A 20,451-nucleotide genomic window follows, 5' to 3' on the forward strand; every position below is an offset into this window, starting at 1 on the left:
AGGAAAAGAAAAATACCAAAGCTCTCAAACTTGAGAAAACAAAAGGGAGTTGGTTCCATTGGATTGTTAACACAGAGAAGAAGTATACAGCAGGAAGAAGAAGTTGTGAAGGGCCGAATCATGAAGGTCTTACAATTAAAAGAAGGAGCTTGCAGCAGCGGGCCACTAGGGTGCTATGCAGAAGGAGTTTTCAACCCGATGTAAGAAGAGGAGTGTGACACTAAACACAAGAGGCACATAGATGAGATGCGGGGTTTCAAATCACACTGTACTTTAAACTGTGCTTGCTTGCAACACGCCATATTTCTATCTGTGCTCATTGAAATCAAAGTACTATTCATAAAAGTACCCATAAAAATTACCTGATAATTAAATTAGAATAAAAATCATATTTTGTCTCAATTTAAAGCATAGTGTCTATTAGCTGCTAACCACATATTTTTTTTTAAACATGAAAAAGTAAAAATACAAATAGATAAATAACAATGAAACAGTTTCAAAACAGGCTAGTAGGAAAGCAACAATAACCCACGCATGGTACGTTGTTGTATACACTGTAGTTATTCAGAGTACAAGATAGAGGCCTGAAACACTGTCCAGAAAATCACCAACAAAACTTTCCTCTCAATGGGCCAAGAGAAACCAGCATGGCTGTCTTCACTGTCTGGTGCATGCTGCAGTGAACTTCACATTACATTTCCCTTTCCTCTCTGCCTCTTTGCTTCCTTTCCTTCCTGATGAGCCAGGCACATTCTTTGTGTAGGAAGAGTGCTGAAGAATATACGCTTGGCACCTCAGAACTTCTTAATATGCACCTGTATTATTAATATCTTTTTGTTCTTATTGTTACTATATTGTCATTAACAGATCTGTTCAGATAGAAAGAACATATAGAACAATTTTCACTGACTGAATTACATAAACTATATGTCTGAGATTTAAGCGAATATTGCACATTTTAAAATATATCTTATTTCACAAGTAATGTAATTTTAAAAAAATAGTAGTGCACATATATGATTCTTATATTTATTTTCAAGTTTATCTTTCTAGGGTTTAAAAGAAGATGGGAAAAGACATTTCAATACGGAGTTTTTATCAAAAAAGTTGTTATGATGTAAAAAAATAAAGATCTTCAATATACTGATTTTAGTCAGTCTTTTGACCAATAAACCTCTAAAAGGTATGCCTGCAAAATAATCCTCATTCATCTTAGTCTCCACTGATTTTCCCATCTTCTCATCTCAAGTAAACACAGCCTTTTTTGTATGATTCTCCTCCATCTACTACAACAATACTTTTAATTATCAAGAACATAATTGTCTTGCTTCTTCATCTACCTTCAAAAATTTCAGAAGCATTTCTCTGCCCTGGAAATAAGGGAACCCTGAAACCTTTTCATTAAAACTTAAAAGAATTTAGATCTAGACGGTTAATTCCATACCTAATAATTTTTAACACAGGAGTGCCCCGTTCTCTGTGCTTTGCAATCTATCTGCTGGTAACATGGCAGAGGCAAATTAGGCTCAACTAATTGCAACATGAGTGATAAAGACAATTACAAAGGAAAGCTGCTGCTATTTTTGTGCACTACAATGAAATCTAAAGGTGCTGTTTCTTTTCTTCATTAAATTAATTTTGACAGAAAACAAACCAATTTTTCTGCGGGAAACTCCCCGTGCTCCTTTGTGTTTCTCACTACCTTGGGTATGTGTCTGAGGAGTCATGTGTTTACAGTCTCCCCTGGAGGCTGCTCCTTCAGGCCTGCTGCTGAGCCTGCTCCCAAGGCCCTCCTCCTGCCCTGCTCCTGCGCAGCACTGTGGACACATGGTGAAACTAACAGACATCCTGGGCCAAAGAGAGTACTGCAGGGCCACGAGAAGTGAAAAGACATCGTCCTGCAAGTCACACAACTCGAGAATTACAGACAAATGTACCCGAAGACAAGGAATAAATCTGAACTAATGTGTCTTTGTGGTGATGCACCTGCAGCCAAAATAGCTTGACACAGCTTTGATATCCTGCCACAATGATAAAATTTGAGATAATATAACACTCCTCTGTATTAAAAATAAACATATTTAAGAGAGCTATAGTTTTTTTAAGTATTCACACAAATATTCAAATTTTTTCAATCAGATTATATATCTTTAAATACTTAACTGACATAGCATAAGCACAGGAAAATAAGAGAAGGAGTTAACATGAAGAAGAATAATTAGTAAATATATATATGATATACACTGGATAAAAATAAAAGAGAGCAAAAATGGTCTCAAAGGATAAAATCTAGGTAGCTACAAAATTCAGAGTGCCAGAATGTAAGAGTGGAAAAAAAGTGGAGAAACTGTGAGATAGAAATCAGAGATTCCTATCTGCCAAAATTTCAAGTTTAGCCCAATATCCAGGAAAAAGGGAGCCAGATTTCTTTCCGTATCACCTGGCTAGGATGCATTTATCTCTGCTATTCAAAACCAGAAATTAGGCTATTAATACAAGTCTTTTCAGATTTCAGGTCAGATCATAATTGTGTTACCTGGAGACCTACACAACTGATTATTTTCTTATCGGTAAGTGAGAAAGATCTGTCTAATATTCCAGATAATTTAAGGATATGGTATTTTTTGACTTTTACTATTACATGTTTGCAGTATATAATGTCTACATTCATTGTGGGGAGTTGGTATCTATATATAATATATTTTAGTTTCATGTTTTGTCCTTCTGTCTACTCTTCTTTTATATAACCAGCATCAGATCATGTTTATCTTGTAAGAATTTATAAAGTTAAATCAGACGAATAGGCCAAAGAACACATAAAACGTATAAGACCATTTACTAAGGCAAGGTACACTTTTAGATACATTGTATGTAGTGGATTACAACAATTAAGACAGATACTAAGAAAAGAGAGAGATTTTGGTATTTTTAATGAAGTAATAATATAGCAAAATTACATGTAATGTGGTGTTTTTAAAGAATTATGAACGTTTTAGTTATGGTTTTAATGTATTTAAGAATTTAAAAGGAAACAAATTCACAACGAGAAGCTCAATTCTTTCCATTGGAAAGAAGAAAAAAATTCCATCTCTTCCTTTTTCTCTGAGTGTTTATCTTAGAAAACTTGTAAGGTCTTTCTTCTCTGTTTTGAAGAAATATATAGTGGAAGATCCCACAGCACATTGTCAGGCTTCTAACCCAAGAAAAGCTTTCTTGAAGATCTGGCAACCATCTATCTGAATCATACATACATGCGGACAAGATCCCTAAGATCTGCCGTCTGGGAAGGCAGGCAGCTACCTTCTGTGGACTCTTTTCTCCACAGTTCAAAACTCCTTCCAGTGCAAACTAATGAAAACTTTGTTCCATCTCTAGGGAAAAAAAAGCAGTTAGTTAGCACATGGTCATTCAAAGTACCAGGTAAGCAGAGTCAGTTATGTGTGTGACACAAAGGAAGCCTGTCAAGTCCTCTTACTAAAGGACTAGTTTCCGTTCTTCTTTAAATGTGAATATAAGGGTTAATTCTCTTTGTATTTATAGAGATCATTTTATTTTCCTTCTTTGCAATCTCTTAATATTTTGTGATGCATATCACATTTTTGACCAATATTTTTAAACTAAAAGACTTTTTTATTCTGTCATTTATTTTTGTATGAATATCTAAGTTAAAAAAATATCAACTTTAAAGGTAATTTCAAATTCTGTTATTATGTAAGATCTTTTTTACATACTTTATACATATATGTATAAATATAAATGGATAAGTATATATTCTTTTTCATGTAGCATTTGAAGCTATTTGTAAGTATATTTTAAAATATTATTAGAATATTATTACAATATTTAAAGAACATAAAAATATATTCAAAATACATAAGAGAATTTTGTAGGAAAAAAAGTTTATTAATTCAACTCCAAAAGAACAAATAATCCTATTAATAAATGAGCAGATGAGCTGAGCAGACATTCTTACATAGAAATGGCCAATAAATATATTGAAGAGGTTGTTCAAACTCCTTGGACACCAGAGGAATATAAAGCAAAACTATATGGAAATTATATCTCGCCCTGGTCAGAATAGCTGTTATCAAATATTAGCAGGGATATAAGAGGAAAAGGAACCTCTATGCACTGTTCATAAGAAAGAAAATCCATATAGCTAATAAGAAAACATGGAGGCTTGCAAAAAACAGAAAATAGAACCACTATATAAATCAGCTGTACCATTCATGGGACTATACATGAAAATATCAAACATCATACAACAGAGATATCTAAATACTCATGTTTACTGTATCCCTATTCACAATAGCCAAGTTATAAAATTTGTGAATGTGCATATGTAAAAATGTGGTAAATATACACAACAGACTGTTAATAAACTCCAAAAATACAACATATATCATTTGAAGAAAAATGGATGGAAATAGAGATTATTATGCTAAATATGTCAGGTGAAGAAACATAAATATCATTTTCTATCAAGTGAGATCCAGGGGAAAAGACAATATGTTAAAAAACAAAAGAAAAAAATATCACAAAAATATACTTTATGAAGTTTAAAATGTTAAAGTTGGTCTTCATTTGGGTTAGTAAATATTGAAAACATGGTCACTTGTAGATTAATACTATGCGACAACAATAAATCAATTTCTCAGCAAAAGTAAAAGTTTTCTTGGCACAATGTTCTGAATCATAATTCTCTTGAATGATCACAAAAGGTGTGTATGTGATCCTGTGAAATTTAACCTCAGTACCTCTCTAGGAGGCAAATAAAGAATTTCATAATCATTGCTTTTGCTGTTTACCAATGCAGTTCAAAATGATCTCAATATCAAGTACAATAAAAGCAACACAATTAAAATAATGCATTTCAAATGAGGGCTTTCTGATGGTTTAACATTCTGCAGGCAAAGTCTTGAATTGTGACAATACTAGATTACTTTTCATGCAATCATTTTAATTATTATTTCTTCTAGAAGACAGAAACAATCCAAGGTTATTATATCCTCTAGCAAGCACCTAGCCTGCAGTCATTCTGTACTGATGTTCAAAAGTAGATCTGCACTCTAAAAATAAATAGATTTATCTATCTAATGGATAGATTCTTAGGAAAATAATAGGACCAAACCACTACTTCTCACACTCAAATGAATTAGCTGAGGAAACAGTGAAAAGTCAAGATATAGAAGTTTTAGCTCAGTGCCACGTGAAGATAGAAAAGGAAACCTTAAGAATCCATATGTCCAAGAAAGGTGAGGAGTTGATGTCAGCATCATCATATAGTACAAGAAGCCTAAAGGCTATGTCAGCATCGTTGTTGGCTTAGAAAAATTTGTTCTGGTTTACAACATCTCTCTCTTTTCAAGTTGTACATTAACCTTCATCTATCCTCTAGGTAACTATTTAAAAAGAGCAGTAAAGTTGAAAGAGTCAAGAGTCTAATGACATGTAGGCAACTCTACCACCGACAAGTAGACTTATTTTCTGATTCTTCCTACAGCGTCTGAAATTGCCATTACTTTCATTAGAGTCATCATCCTTAACTCAATAGTGAATGATAATCTTTGCAACCTGCATCTACATAAAGCTGTATCATAAAGTACTATAGTTATTTTCTGTTTTCTTTCTTTGAAGCTCAGGAGTATGTAGGTTTTAATATTTAAGTTATGAAATAACAGAGAAGAGAAGGTATTATATACAAGAAAAAGTACCTTTGATTCTGGCTAGGAAATGCTCAGCATTGTGTATGTGTGTGTGTGTGTGTGCATGCGTGCGTGCATGTGCATGTGCGTGTGTGTGTGTAAAGCATGATAAACAAGATACTTTATAATTAAAACTTTAGATTTCCAAGTTTTTAAAACATTTGCTGTTTTCAAATAAGGAATCAAAACACTTGTAATCAAAGGGAAAGTGGAAAATGCCAAATAGAACACATATGGAATTGGAAGAGATACATATTAATTTAATTTGTTGAAAACAAAATTCCCTTTAGTATACAATATGAGAAGATATTGTCTGGGAGCATATATTTATTTGAAATAAACAATATAATAAAATGCATTTTAATATATAATGACAAGTATCTTACACATGTTTCTATTTCTACATGTTTCTCTATGTTAGGATTCTCCAGAGGAATAGAATTAATAGAAAATATATGTATAATTATGCAATGGATTTGTTAGGTAAGCTCATAGGATCAGAAGTAGGATGATTTATAATGGTTTCTCAGCCACCAAAAGGGAAACCACACAAATAAGCAATCTAGGATGCAGCTCCAGTCTTAGTATTGAAGGACCGGAGGTTTAGTGACAGCTGTTGTGAGTCCATGGTGGAAACTACACATGCCGGCTCCAGGCAAATTGACATATCACCATTTACAATCACAAGCTACCATGTTTATATATATATATATATATATCATGCTGTGTTATATATAACATATATATAACATAAATATATGAAGTTAGCATATATATATATATATATTCTTAAATCATTTTTATCTCCAAATTTAATAAGTTCATAATTATGCCTAAAGTGATACAATCATGCTGCACACAAACAGAAATATACTCACTTCCTCCACAGAATCAATGGTATTTTCTAATGTACACTCTTCTCTGATATTTCATAACTTAAATATTAAAATGTATATTTAGCACTAATAAAATTATCATATTATAACAATCCATGTGATGTTACAAAAGAAAATATGCTTAATGTAAGCGTATATGTGCACAAGCATAAAAAAAGTAAAAAAGACTCGTGACAATCATCATGTCTATAACCGAGGTCACATGGGGGTCAAGAGTGGTATTTGTAACTACCTCATTCTACTACCTGTTCTGCATTCCCTCGGTCTTCCCCAAACATTTCAGTTGGTTCTTTGCCTGACATTTCTGAGTTCTGGCTGATCAGACATTTGTGCTAGATTGGGTTGTTTTAGTTTCCCATATAACCTTAGTACCAGGGAATGGTACTACTAGATTACTCTAGGATATCTTTCTTTCTGAAAAGTTCTTCCTTATCTCCATTGTGGAGTATAGTCTAATTTTCTCTTCCATAATGTGAATCAGTCAAAACTGTAATTCATTGTGACCATGAATCCTGACCTCTCAATATCTTTCATTGACAAAACCTTAGCAGATAAGCAAACCATGCTCCTCAGTATGTCCAGCTGTGCCATCGCGGTGAGGCCCTGGGTGCTGATTTATGGTTCCTCAACCACTCCTGTCTGCTGTTGTTTCCAGCTCTGCTTCCCAGCAGCTATGAATTCAATAGCTTTGCTCCACCTCACACTTTTGCCAAGATATTCCTGCCTTGGACCCAGCTAACAGCAGACTGAAATCCTTCTAAGGATGAGCTGAATTAATCTTTCCTTAGTATTGTGAGGATTGAGCATTTATCTTCAACAGGAAAGCTTTTTAGTCTGTTGGTTCCGAGACATAAGAAGCCCAAGAGAGCAGGGAGATGTTCAAGCTTACCATTGAGGTACAGTAGATGGTCAGGAACTGTTTCTCAACGGAGAGTAGTCGTGTGCAGATGACAGCGCCTTGCTGCTAAACCCTAAAGGCCTCCACCGTGCTTCACCTTTGGGAGCCTTTAAGAAGCCCTGATAAGGATTCCGATCTGCCTCTGGTAACGCAAGTACCATTTGATCTGTTGGATCACATGGCAGAGCACACTTCCCAGCAATCCAGAGCCTTATCTTGATTTGTGTTCAGCAGAAGACTACCGTCTCCCTCAGGAACTCAGAAAATGAGCCAGAGTAACACACACAAGTGAAGACTGTGCTGTCTCCAAAATCCAGATAGGCCCACTAAACTTTGGGCCTTTTTTGGATATGGGAGGGTTAGGAAATGAACATGGGAATTTTCACAAATAGTAAGTATATTTATTCCAATAATAAATTCTGGAACTAGGACAATGACTACAGAATAGATTAATGGATTTACTGAACTCACTGTGAATTGTACTTGGCCACATTTTATTGATCCCCGGATTTCCAGAGTTCCTAATTTTACTGGGTATCTACAATGATGTTTTGTATCTCTAGGCTCAACATAAATTCAGAACCGATACCCAGTGGTTGCAAAATATTTTCCCCACTGCACAGTTGCCTTTCAAACATGAGTACCTTTAGGCAAGGATGGCAGGACGATTGATAGTGTAACATTTTGGAAATGTACTAGAATTCTACCTCAGGGGGACCAGTCCTCTCTTCAGTCAAGGTGTTTGGAGCCTGTAAACTGCTTCAAGTCTGAGAATCTTTTGAGAGGCCCTAATTCTCTGTCACTATGATTTGAGGCACATTTTTGTTCATTTGCTCTAAATTTTTTCGGCAGATACAAACTCCATAACAATTGAGGAGCATTTTTATCTTTTCAATTCTGAGAACAAAGTGATTAAGTGTTCAGAGACGTAGGATCTATACACGTGACACAGTATGAATGTTGCTGGGCCTCTGTTGTCTGTTATGTCAAACATGCCGCACTGTCTTTAGCAGGTGAGCACCACCATGTGGCCTCTGCCACTCTGGGATACAATCCACATCACATTTAATTCTTCCAGTGAAGTGACTGGGGTCCTCACGGTAAGATCTGGTATTAAAAAGAGCAATGATGAATGTTGAAGAATCCTGATGCTTCCTTTATAAATCCATGCTTTAAGATGTTAGTGAAAGATACATTTTCTGTACCTTCTCAATGTGTAAGAATAATTTAACTGCCAAATTTACTCTAGCATTCCTATTTCCCTGAACATTTTAGTATTTTCAGCAGCAAACCACCCCCAAAAACCTGCTGAATATCTCCAAACCATTTATAGTTGGCCATATTCTGATCCATGTGTTAGTCAATCAACCATGTAACCTACTATCATCTTTTTTAAAAACTGGACAACCAGTGACATAAAGTTCAGAATGTCTATTTAGTTGCCTATATTAAGAAATTTAGCCTGATCCAATTTTATATTCCTTCCAAAATTATTTCACATATTCTTAAAACCCAATCCTGTAACTATTCCTCGAACTCTTTTGATAAGATATAGAAAATTTGAAAAGTTCTTTGAGAGTATACTGCACTTCTTAGTGAGTCACAAGGTGAATGTCATATTTAGAAGGCTTCTGAGACCTGATTTGTAGGCCTAGAGGAAGTAGTGAGTAATGAAGGTAGGTACCAGGGAAGGTCAGCACTTCCTTGCCCTGCAACTGCATCAGGAAATATCTTACTGTTTCCACAGACAACACAGCTTTCGTTTCCTCAGGAAGAATTAGAGAAGTCAACACCATCACCGGTGGGAGTAGGGATGCCTCTGCCATGGATGGTGGGGACATTTCTTTCACTGGTTAAATAATGTCATCAAAATTTAGAAATTCAAGATCTTCAGTCTCATCAAATTCCTCACAAACATTTCAAGTCTAACCTACAAGATTTTATTCTTTTTTAAGCAGGCTGAGCAATAAATTTGCTCTGTAATCCATCTATTATTATATTGGAGGGTTTGTTTTTGGTAATTTGAACCCTGTTGCTAACGGAGAGAAGATTCTTCTCCAGCTAACACTTAGAGACCATAAATTGTTTATGCATGTCTGGAACAAGGATTTCAAATCTCCAAGTTCATTATTTCCCTTATTACTTTGTCCAGAGATTCTAAGAGCAATGGTCAGCTCATCATATTCCTTACCAATACAAAAATGTTCAAAAGTTGTGTGTATGCAGTCATGAAATTTCTTCTTTCTCACAAATAACTAATAAAGATAATTAAATAGATCTATGATTCATATTTTTAAACAGTTCCCAACATAGATCAGTACATTCTACATTATGGCAGCATTAGACATCAATTTAGAAAGGGGGCTCCACAAATCACTGAACTCTTTAGAAAAATTAATTCTTATAATTCTGTTTCTGTATCACCACTTGTCAAACCAACATCTGTATTGGTCAAGATCTCTAGAGGAACGATAGCTTACCTTTTAGAGCTTTAAGTTATCCAAACACTGCACAAGCTCTGTGTTCACCACTGCAGCTTTAGAGGAACAGGATCAGTAAAATATAAATGTAAAAATATGGAAAGACATGTTAGATAGGCTTGTATGATCCGACGTTGTAGAATCCACCATGACTATCAGCAAGGTGGAGAGTTGCAAAATAAATAAATAAATAAATAAATAAACAGGAAGCCACAAAAAAGAACTATCAAGTCTACAGGAGGTCAGGAATCCAGAGTTGTTCCCTGGAGCATCATAGTCTGAAGAAAGTGGACACTGATGTAATGAAGTGAGGGCAGTGAAGGAACCACATGGTCAGGAAATATGGGGCATATCAGAGAGGTGGAGTTTCTTTCCTTTTTTACTCCATGCAAGTTACATGTCTATTGGTTATAGCACCCACTGTAATGGTGAGTCTTTCCCCTCAGTTTATTGACCTAAGTTTCAAACGTTCATGAGCAAAGAACTGTACTTTACTGATTTGCCAGGCATCATGTATCCCAGTCAGGTTGAGACAACACAGAAAGTGGTCACAGTTTTTACTACCATTTCTCAGTATGTTAATTTTTTCTGAATATGGAATCTAGAGTGAGGTAGCTTTCCTGACATTTTTCGTGGTTTGGGTCTACTTCCATTGTTCAGAACCCACACCAGACTTTTAAACACCAAAAAATACAATATACAATAGCATTATATATATTCTGCTACAGGGAAAACTATAAAATTGACATCCATGGTTAAGCGTAGAGCCTTTACAAGAAATTTGGGAACAAATATAAAGGAACCTGCAGTGAGCAAGTTCAACCATATTGTTACTGTTAAAATTTAAGAAACTTTTGACTTGATCTGTTTTACTTATATAAGAAAACTACCCATGCCCTCTAGATTTCAAACTTCAAGAGAATTAGTCAACAAAGCCATTTTCTATATAGGCTCTTGATTTTTAATTTTAGAATTCTTGCTTTGAAAAAGAAAATAGAGGAAATAGCACATAAAACATTAGCTAATATTTGAGCAACTTTCAGATGTGAAGAATAACCAACTGATAATTGGGGTTTAGAAAACCAGAGCCTTTCACTTTAAACTAAGAAAAATAATGAAAACAAGTTTATGTGAACCTATTTATTTTCATGCTTATTAAGGGCACTTCTAAAATATAAAAAATTTTAAAATTCTACAAATATATTTAAATACTTTGAACAAAAATTTTAAGATGATACTTGCAAGTATGTGTGTGACAATTCTCAATTTTTTGATGGTACTGGGGATTTAACCCAAGGCCTTCAAACTGAGTCAAGTCACCAGTCCCTTTTTTATTGTTTATCTTCTTAAGACAGGGTCTCACTAAGTCATCCATGCTATGCTACAGCTTGCAGTGTCCCTCATCAAGCCTGCCAGAGTTGGAGCTTTCACGTATGTGTCCCTACTCCTAAATGATCATCTTTAATTTTGATAGGCTTTATTTAATGCTTTAATAAAAGCTTAATTACCATGTTGAAAAATCAGAGCCCAAAACATGTCAATTACATGTGCCAATATAAACATGAAACATACTCAGCTCCCTCACTATTCATCAGGAAAGCTTTTTAACTTTTATTTTTGTTGCTTTTGTCCTTCAAATTGAAGTAAATAAAGAGAGCAATACTAAAAGTAAAAACTGATTCTTGAAAGAAATTCAGCAACCTAATAGCACATATCACTGTTACATAGGAAAATGAATACTTTTTGCAAAGTACTCTGGTCCTGTCAAAATCAGTGAGTAGGGAGGGAACAGAGAACTCTGTCCCAGGCTGACTGACCTCTCTACCTCACTTGGAACAAAACTTGAAGCTCAAAAATATAGGAAAATGACAAAACGAAAGATCAAAATGCAGTCTCAACCATCCAGCCCATCCCAAGAAAGCCTAGGAGCCATGTGCATAGAAGAAAATATATGCCACATTCTTGAAACCTGTAAAAATAGTAACTGAAATAAAGAAGCAACTCTGGGAAGCCTTAAAGGAAATAAAACTAGAAATAATCTCTCAGGTAAAAGAAGAAATGATAAAAGAAATGAAGGAGATGCTGAACATATCTAAAGAAGACACAGTTAAAAAGCTTGAGGAGATAAACAAAAAGATAGAATCCCTGGATGAACAATATAAGAAACAAACAGAATATATAAAGCATATGCAAAGAGATATACAAGAAATCAAAAACTCCATTGAAAGTTGTAAAAAATGCCTCAATGAATGTGAAGATAGAATTTCAGACCTTGAAGACAAGATTGCAGCCAGTAAACAGGAAAGGAAAGATCTTTTAAAAATAACAAGAAATCAGGAAATAACAATTCAACACCTGCAAGACGATGCAAGAAGGAACAATATAAGGTTAACAGGGATAAATGAAAAAGAAGGGAACAACATAAAGGAGGTCAAGAGGATATTTAGAGAAGTAATAGCTGAAAATTTCCCAAACATGAGACTGGAAACCGATATCAAGATCAGTGAAGCATATAGAACTTCAAATAGCGATAACCAAAATAAAACTACATCCAGACACAAAGTAATGGGCATCCCAGAAATCGAACAAAAGAATAGAATATTGAAAGTTGTAAGAGAGAAAAGACAGATCACCTATAAAGGAAAACCTATCAGAATCACAACAAAATTCTCAGCACAAACAATAAAGTCAAGAAGAGCATGGAGCGAAGTATTTCAGATCCTAAAGGAAAATGATTTCCAACCTAGGCTGATGTATCCTGCAGAACTGTCCTTCGAAATGGATGGAGAAATAAGATACTTCCATGACAAAGAACAGCTGAAAAACCACATGATCACCAAGCCAACCCTGCAAAGAATACCGAAAGACAGCCTAGATGCATCTAGGAAAAATCCACTAAACAAAGCAGACAATTAATCAGAACCAAAAGACAAAGATGCAACAGCAGAAAGATAACATGTCAACAATAAACCAATATATAACAGTTAAAACCATTAATGTAAATGGTCCCAATTAAAAGAAACAGACTGGCAGAATGGATCAAGAAACAAAATCCAACCATATATTGTCTACAAGAAACCCATCTAATGCAAAAGGATACCCACAGACTGAAAGTCAAAGGATGGAAAACAATACTTCATGCAACAGGACCCCCCAAAAAAGCGGGTGTGGCTATTCTGTTTGCAGACAATGTGAACTTCAAGGCCATAGTGATCAGAAGGGATAAAGAAGGTCACTACATACTGGTTAGGGGAAAACTCCAAGAGGAAGAGATAACTATCTTAAATATATATGCACCAAATTCCAGAGCACCCAGTTATATAAAACAAGGACTAACAGAAATGAAAAACCAAGTGAACAGTGACACAATTCCAACAGGAGATCTTAACACACCATTGATACCAATGGACAGATCAACCAGACAGAAAATCAGCAAAGAAATAAAAGAACTGAATCACATCTGTGAACAAATGGACTTAATAGACATATACAGAGTATTCCACCCAACAACAACAGAATACACATTCTTCTCAGCAATACATGGATCATTTTCTAAAACAGACCATGTATTAATTCACAAAACATATCTAAATAAATGCAATAGGTTTGAAATCATCCCTTGCATGCTATCAGACCATAGCGCTATGAAATTAGAAATTAATGATAAAAGATACTACAAAATTCCCACAAACACATGGAAACTGAATAACACACTCTTGAGTAATCAGTAGGTCACAGAGGAAATGAAAGAAGAAATCAAACACTAAAGATCCTTTAAATTAAACACAGAAAATGAAAACACAAATACAACTTACCGGAATCTGTGGGATGCAATGAAAGCTGTCCTCAGAGGAAAATTTATAGCACTGAGTTTACACATCAGGAAAACAAAATGAATACAAATAAGTAACCTGATGTTACACCTCAAACATCTAAAAAAGAAGAACAAGTCAAGCCAAAAGCCAAAAGAAGAGAAGAAAAAATAAACAAGAAAAGTACTCTGACTAGCATAATGTATTTAGAACTACTATTCAAAACATGAATTTGTAGTTATATTAATGTCAGAGGAAGTTTGTTTAAATAGAGAACGGACAGATATACACAGATGGGTAGAGTACAGAGGCACCTCACTTCACAAAGTTAATTCAATCCAAGATTCTGGGGGAAATGATGATAGTTTTGTAGTGATCTGACATGGCACTCTCCAACAGCAGCAAATCTTTGCTGAATGCTTCTGTTAGTGAACAAAATTGATCATGGAAGCATTTGTGAACTTAGATATTGCTCTATGTCTATGTAAAAATTATTAAATATTTTCAGACACCTTTATGTGTATTCGTTTTCAGCCCTCACACTCTGAGTCAGTGGGTAAAGCCAACAGTGCTAAGCAGTTTGTGTAGTGAGGATTAAAACCCTTGAAACACTATTGCCCATGATGCTCTGCATTAATCCATCCTGATTGGCATATTAAATAAAATTTGTTATGTTTATATCCTCATGGCCTTCATTCTAATAATCCCTTCCTACTCCCAATTATTAACTGATACAACAATTATTAACAGATAAACTTAAGTAGGGTAAAAACAATGAACAATTATTAATATATAAATTAATATATAAATTTTCATGTTGATTAAATTAGGCAAATAGTGATACCTTTGCAGATGTTGGAGTGGAAGCAGAAGGTGGAAATTAGCAAACAGTTAGGGCTGGTAACAATTTTTTTGACATTTTGAAGTAAATCCCCTTTGTAGAACAGTATGTGAGGGCTGGACAATATAGAATTTACAGCAGAAGATTTCACGAAGCACATACAATGAACTATTGATTACTCCAACACAAGATACCAAGATAGGTTCTTCTCAGTACCCATACTTACTAGGATCCCTATACCTGCAATACAGACAAAGCCTCATTTTTATGAACATATCCACTAAACTACACTGGAGTATTAAGACACATTTCAAAGTATGTTTATCTAAAACATTTTGAGACAGATATATTCACACATAAAAATCTACCATAAGAAAATTATCAAGTCCTATAAAAAGCTTGTAAACACATTATTCATAGCAATCATATGAAAAATATATATTCAGCAACATATGTTTAAAAAAAGGAATATGTGTAAAATTGAGCAAAATAATTACATGTATATCTATTATATACATGTCACATATACCTGTCACATGGTATACTATATACCTGTCACATGGTATTCAGGAGCACAAATATACAAGTGGGAAAATATGCAAAATATCTTGAGTAGAATGTAGGATAGAGACAGCACAGTATTTATCATTTCAGTTTTCTGAGTACTTGGTATATATGTAAAGTTACATTTTGTTTGATAGAGTAAAATCATCAAAGTTAAGTAGTCATCAATACCAGATTAATTTATGATTTTTATGTTATTTAATTTATTCTGAAAATGTATATACTCTGCTGATTTTTATCAGTCTATTTGTAAATAACAAAACCATCAGAAATGTTTGGCTAATGATACTGGAACTAAATTTAACAATAGATTTCTTTTCAATTATTATCTAATTTATTTTAATCAAGTAAACCACATAAATAGAGCATCTGCAAAAATATATTTAAGCTCAAAGGTTTGAGCTTCAATAGTTGCTTAGCCTTCAATTCCTTTATTTTCCACATCTTGTCAAAATTTAATTGTCTGCTTTGCTTTTTGAAACACTGAAGTGTTAATTTCAGAAAAATTAAATGAAAAACAAATATAATGTCAGACTTAATGATACATTTAATATTTTTGGAGAATAACTTAAGAATATTTCAAAATGAATAGACACTATTTATTATTTCTCAATTCAACAGAACAAAACTGTTTATACCCTATAGTGAAAGAGCCATTTAACAATTTGAGAGTATTTCAGAATTAAAGATTTCTTGCTTTCATCTCTGAGTCACATTTGAATATGTCAGTACATTTCTCCAGTCAAGTCCTGTCTGTGATAGCTGATATTCTCCTGACAGTGATGGCACTGTGTTTGTGGTGCACTGTGTTACTCTAGAAATTTAATTTTAATTTTACCTTTTTGTATGAAATAAGCATAAGCACTGTAGCTAAGGTGAGAAGGATGGCTCTCTATTTAAAATACCGGTAAGACTAAAATTTGAAAATTTTAAAATGCAATATTTCAAAATAGGTTTTTGCACATAGTGATTTTCTCTTGATTTTATGTGTATACATGTGTTGTATTCCTATCATTGTTGACTAATACTGATCTGCATTTTATTTTTAATTTATCCCATTTCCCTATGTAAATGCCATTCTCAACCAACCTTTTACTGGAAGCAATATAAAGAAATTAAGTTTTTTTTTGCCATTTAATTTGTTTTCTCTTATTATTTAGTAAATTTCACCCACTTTTCTTGTCTTCCTAAATCCCAACATTTGTGCATCAAAAGGAAAAATAACATTTGGACAATTTCATGTCACTTCACATGGCAGAATGTGTTCCTGAAATTGTCCTATGCAACAATAGTAAAAACAACAAAGAAAACCTCAGAATAATTGCAAATTATACACAAGCTGTAATAATGCAATTAAACACAATGCACAATGACTATTAGATCATTTTCTTTTCAGTAAGTAACATTAAAGCCAGAGGGATTACTAGAATTCATCTAATACAGTCAAGGAAGTGTAACATAGGTCACACCTAGAAAATGCACATGAACAGAGTCTCAACTAGGGTTAGACAAGGCAAAATCATATCCCCTGCTCTTATCCTGAACACTTGCACAGAACAGAAAGAACTTAAATTGATTTTCCCAAGAGTCTGGCCAAAACCAAGGCTTTTACTGCATGTTTTTCATAATTGAGAAATAATTCATTACCAAGCATTATGACTTGTCAGGGTCATGGTGTAGGTCAGTAGCCCCCAGGCCTCGTGCACTCGCATTGTGCATTTGTGATGGTTCATTGCTTATCACTTGGATTGATGGTATAAGTGCTACACCCACATGTGGTGAGCCAGTGTATAATGTAATGGCAGGAAGAAGGTGTGCTTTTTCCTCTCACTGGTTTTTGTCTTGCTGTTTGCAGCCACCATAAACTGTGGCTCTGCCATGTTAACCTGCCTTGGAGCCTACTAAATATATATTAAAACCACTAAAAATTATAAGGAATAAACCTTTTTCCCCCCAACTTTAGACATCAGGTATTTTATTTCAGCGACGAGTAAAAAGTAACTAAAACAGAATATGGTACCAAGAGTAGGGTTGTTGCTGTGACTATACCTGATCATGTTTTTCAAGAGGCTTTGGAAATGGCTTGTGGGCAGAGTTTGGAAAGGTTTGGACATATCGCCTAGATGCATATAGCTGGAGCAGCTTAGGATATTTTGTAGAGGAGATTCTGTTCAGAGCTCAGGAGACCAGAAGGCCGATAAAAAGCCTGATGGTAATGACCAGGCTTGGGAAGTTTCTGCTGGGAAGAAGGACTGCATTGGTCCTTAGACTCTCCATGATGTCTGTTATGGCTTGGCAGAAAGTTTGTCTACATTTTGCTCATGTCCAGAGACTTTGCCTGAGACTGAGGCTAAGGGTGATGGACTGATTAATCTGGCAAAGAAAATTTCAAGGCAGTCAAATGTTGAGGCTATGGCATGTCTATTGTTGGGGACTTTTAGCGAGCTTTATGTTGCAAATCAAGAGCAAAGAGCCCAGCAGGATAATTTAAAATGCTGTGAGCTTGGCCAGAAGGAAAACTCCAATAAAGCTGTGGAGTATAAAGACAGAGTTGAGACTCTGATTGCTGAGAAGAAACAGAGATATAAAAAAGATAGCCACAGGGCATCCCAGGAAGCAGCTGGTCACCACCCTTTGCAGCCTCAAAACTGCAAAAGTGAAAGAATTTGCTCAGAGGAGAAAGTTGCAAAGCACCATGCTCCAGAATGGTGACAGAGGCCTCATGAGGTTCCAAAATGATGGCAGTCACACCAGGTTCCAAAATGGCAGCAGTAGAGAAGCTTTTCTTCACAATCAGGTTCACAGAGCCCAGAAATCCAGGCAATTGAGAGAGCCAAGAGAGAGAAAAATCCTGGCTACTGCTCCAGCTGGCAGTGAACCTTGGCAGCATCAAAATGGTGCAAATTTTAGGTACAAAAAATTTTACACAAATTCTAAGGGTAAAACGGCTTCCATCTCAACTGAAAAAGGCCTGGGAGACTACACAGTATGCCCCTGAGATGACAATTAATAAAGATGTAAGGGAAAAGTCAGTGGTGCAGTGGAGATCCCAAAAGCTTGGAAAAGTCAAACACTGGAGCATCCAAGGAAAGCTGCAAAAAGAGAGCAGAGAGGGTTTAAGAGAAAAGCTGCAGGAGCTAAAGTCCTTAAAAGTGCCAAGCCTTTTGGAGCTTACAACCAGATTGCTTCAAATGCTGAGCATAAAACTTTAGGACTTAATGTTTGTCCTGCTGGATGTTGGACTTTCTTTGTTTCTAATGCTTTATATTCCCATTTGTAACTTTTCAAATGGTAATGTTTATCTTGTGCCTTTGCATTTAAGAAATATTTAACCTTGTTTCACTTGTACAGAGGATTACAGTTAAGTTTGCCATAGATCTTGGAGGAGACTTGAGACAGACTTTTCAGCAATGCTAAATCTCTTAGGGCTTTGGCAATTCTTAGAGATAGAATAAATGTCTTTTGTATAAAGATATACATGAATACTGTGGGCCAGGGATAGAATGTCATGGTTTATGTTGGTGGCCCCCAGGCCTCATGCACTTGCATTGTGCATTTGTGATTGGTTCATTGTCTAGAGCTTGGGTTGATGGTGTCAGTGCTACACCCACATGGGATGGAGCCAGCATACAATGTAATGGCAGTAGGAAGGTGTGTGTCTGTCTCTCACTGTTTTCCACCTTCTATTTGCAGCCACCATAAACTGCAGCCCTGCCATGCCACCCTGCCTTGGAGCCAACTAAATACAGACTAATACTTCAAAAACTATAAGAAAAAACCTTTCCTTTCCCAACTTTGGCATGAGATATTTTTGTTTCAGCGATGAGTAAAAAATAACTAAGACAGACAGTATTGTACATACACATTATAATAAAATTCTTTTTGTCTATTAAATAAATAAAATATATTTAGTGACTCTTGAAACAGAGAACTGTCATTTTAAGAAATATTGTGCTATTCACTAAGCTTATGAGATTTAGTCTCAAGTAAAATAATTGCATGTATTTAAAAGCCAGATATATACAAAAATGTAAGTGCTTTAATGTGCAAATAGCAATTAATGTTTATTTAGCTTGTTAAGTGTCAGTAATTATTTAACCTATGTTAAATGTGTTAATTGATTTAACATGCTCAAAGAGGTGAGTAATATTATCATCTTTATTTCATAAACTACAAACTGTACAACAAATATGACAGTTCAAAGTCCAATAGAATAAATAACAGCCGTGAATTTAAAATCTAGATTTTGTTCTTTGGAAAGACCGTGATCTTAATGATAAGGCTATATTCCCTCTCAATCAATGACCGATGTGTATGCATGTGTTAGAAAGATAAACGATCCTCTATGTTCATAAAAATATAAGAATTTTAGTGTAAACAATATTAATCAGAAAGAAAACCAACCCAAAAAAGCACAGAAAAGTACTTTTATAAAAAATAATAGCTTTTGTGTAATGACATATCTTTATGATTTAAATTCAGTGTCAGAAATTAGCAAGATGATGACTTGAGGTAATTAAGTATTTTATCAAATAAAATTGTTGTATCAGATACAAAATTTACCACTATTATATTGGTGTATTAGTCACAAACAGCTTTATATGGTTATCTGAAATATCCTAAGCATCCTGGGATATGATAATTATTAGTACTTTTACAAATAAGAGGAAGATGCAGGGCCACACAAAATCTTCCCACCTCTAATAAGTGCCATATACCATTATATATTCATTTTAAAAGGTGATTTTTTAAAAACATAAAATGTGACAGAGACATTTCGAAGACATTATGGTGCAAAGAACAGGAGACAGGCATCTAAATTCCATTTAATTCTCACAACTATGTCAGCACAACTTGCCATAACAAACTAATCACAGATTGGCTAGCTTGTGATAGAAACTTATATTGTAGATCTAAAAGCTAAAAGTCTCAGATCAATGTGCTGGTTTATCTGACTCCTCACAGTACTCTCTTCTTAGCCTAAATCAGCTGTCTTTTGCTGAGTCCTTACATGACCTTTCTTTGCATGTACTGGAAAAAGAAAGAGTTCTGTGTCTCTTCCTCTTTTAATGATACACCAGACCAGTGGGATTAAGATCCTAATGACTTCACACAATCCTAAGTATTCCCTTAAAAAGTTATCTTCAAACACAGTCATTTGGGTATTAGGGCTTCTTCAACACAGACATTTTTGAGACAGAAGACAAGTCTATACACATGGTTTAAACTAATGGGAGGGAATATGTTGAACTCCT

At 34.7% G+C, this 20,451-nt stretch overlaps 1 long non-coding RNA gene across 1 annotated transcript in view; it reads left to right on the plus strand.

Annotated features, from left to right (window-relative positions):
- LOC134472203 (uncharacterized) overlaps positions 1-19,048 on the plus strand; it is a 44,058-nt gene extending 25,010 nt beyond the window's left edge. The window contains exons 2-3 of the long non-coding RNA XR_010042075.1: positions 2,509-2,570; positions 18,890-19,048. This is a non-coding gene — a long non-coding RNA (uncharacterized LOC134472203). The remainder of the gene's footprint in view (positions 1-2,508; positions 2,571-18,889) is intronic.
- The last annotated feature ends 1,403 nt before the right edge of the window (positions 19,049-20,451 follow it).

The sequence above is a fragment of the Cavia porcellus genome, unplaced genomic scaffold (genome assembly GCF_034190915.1).
Source record: "Cavia porcellus strain 051 isolate PalLab524CR breed Dunkin Hartley unplaced genomic scaffold, mCavPor4.1 scaffold_22, whole genome shotgun sequence".
NCBI lineage: Eukaryota > Metazoa > Chordata > Mammalia > Rodentia > Caviidae > Cavia > Cavia porcellus.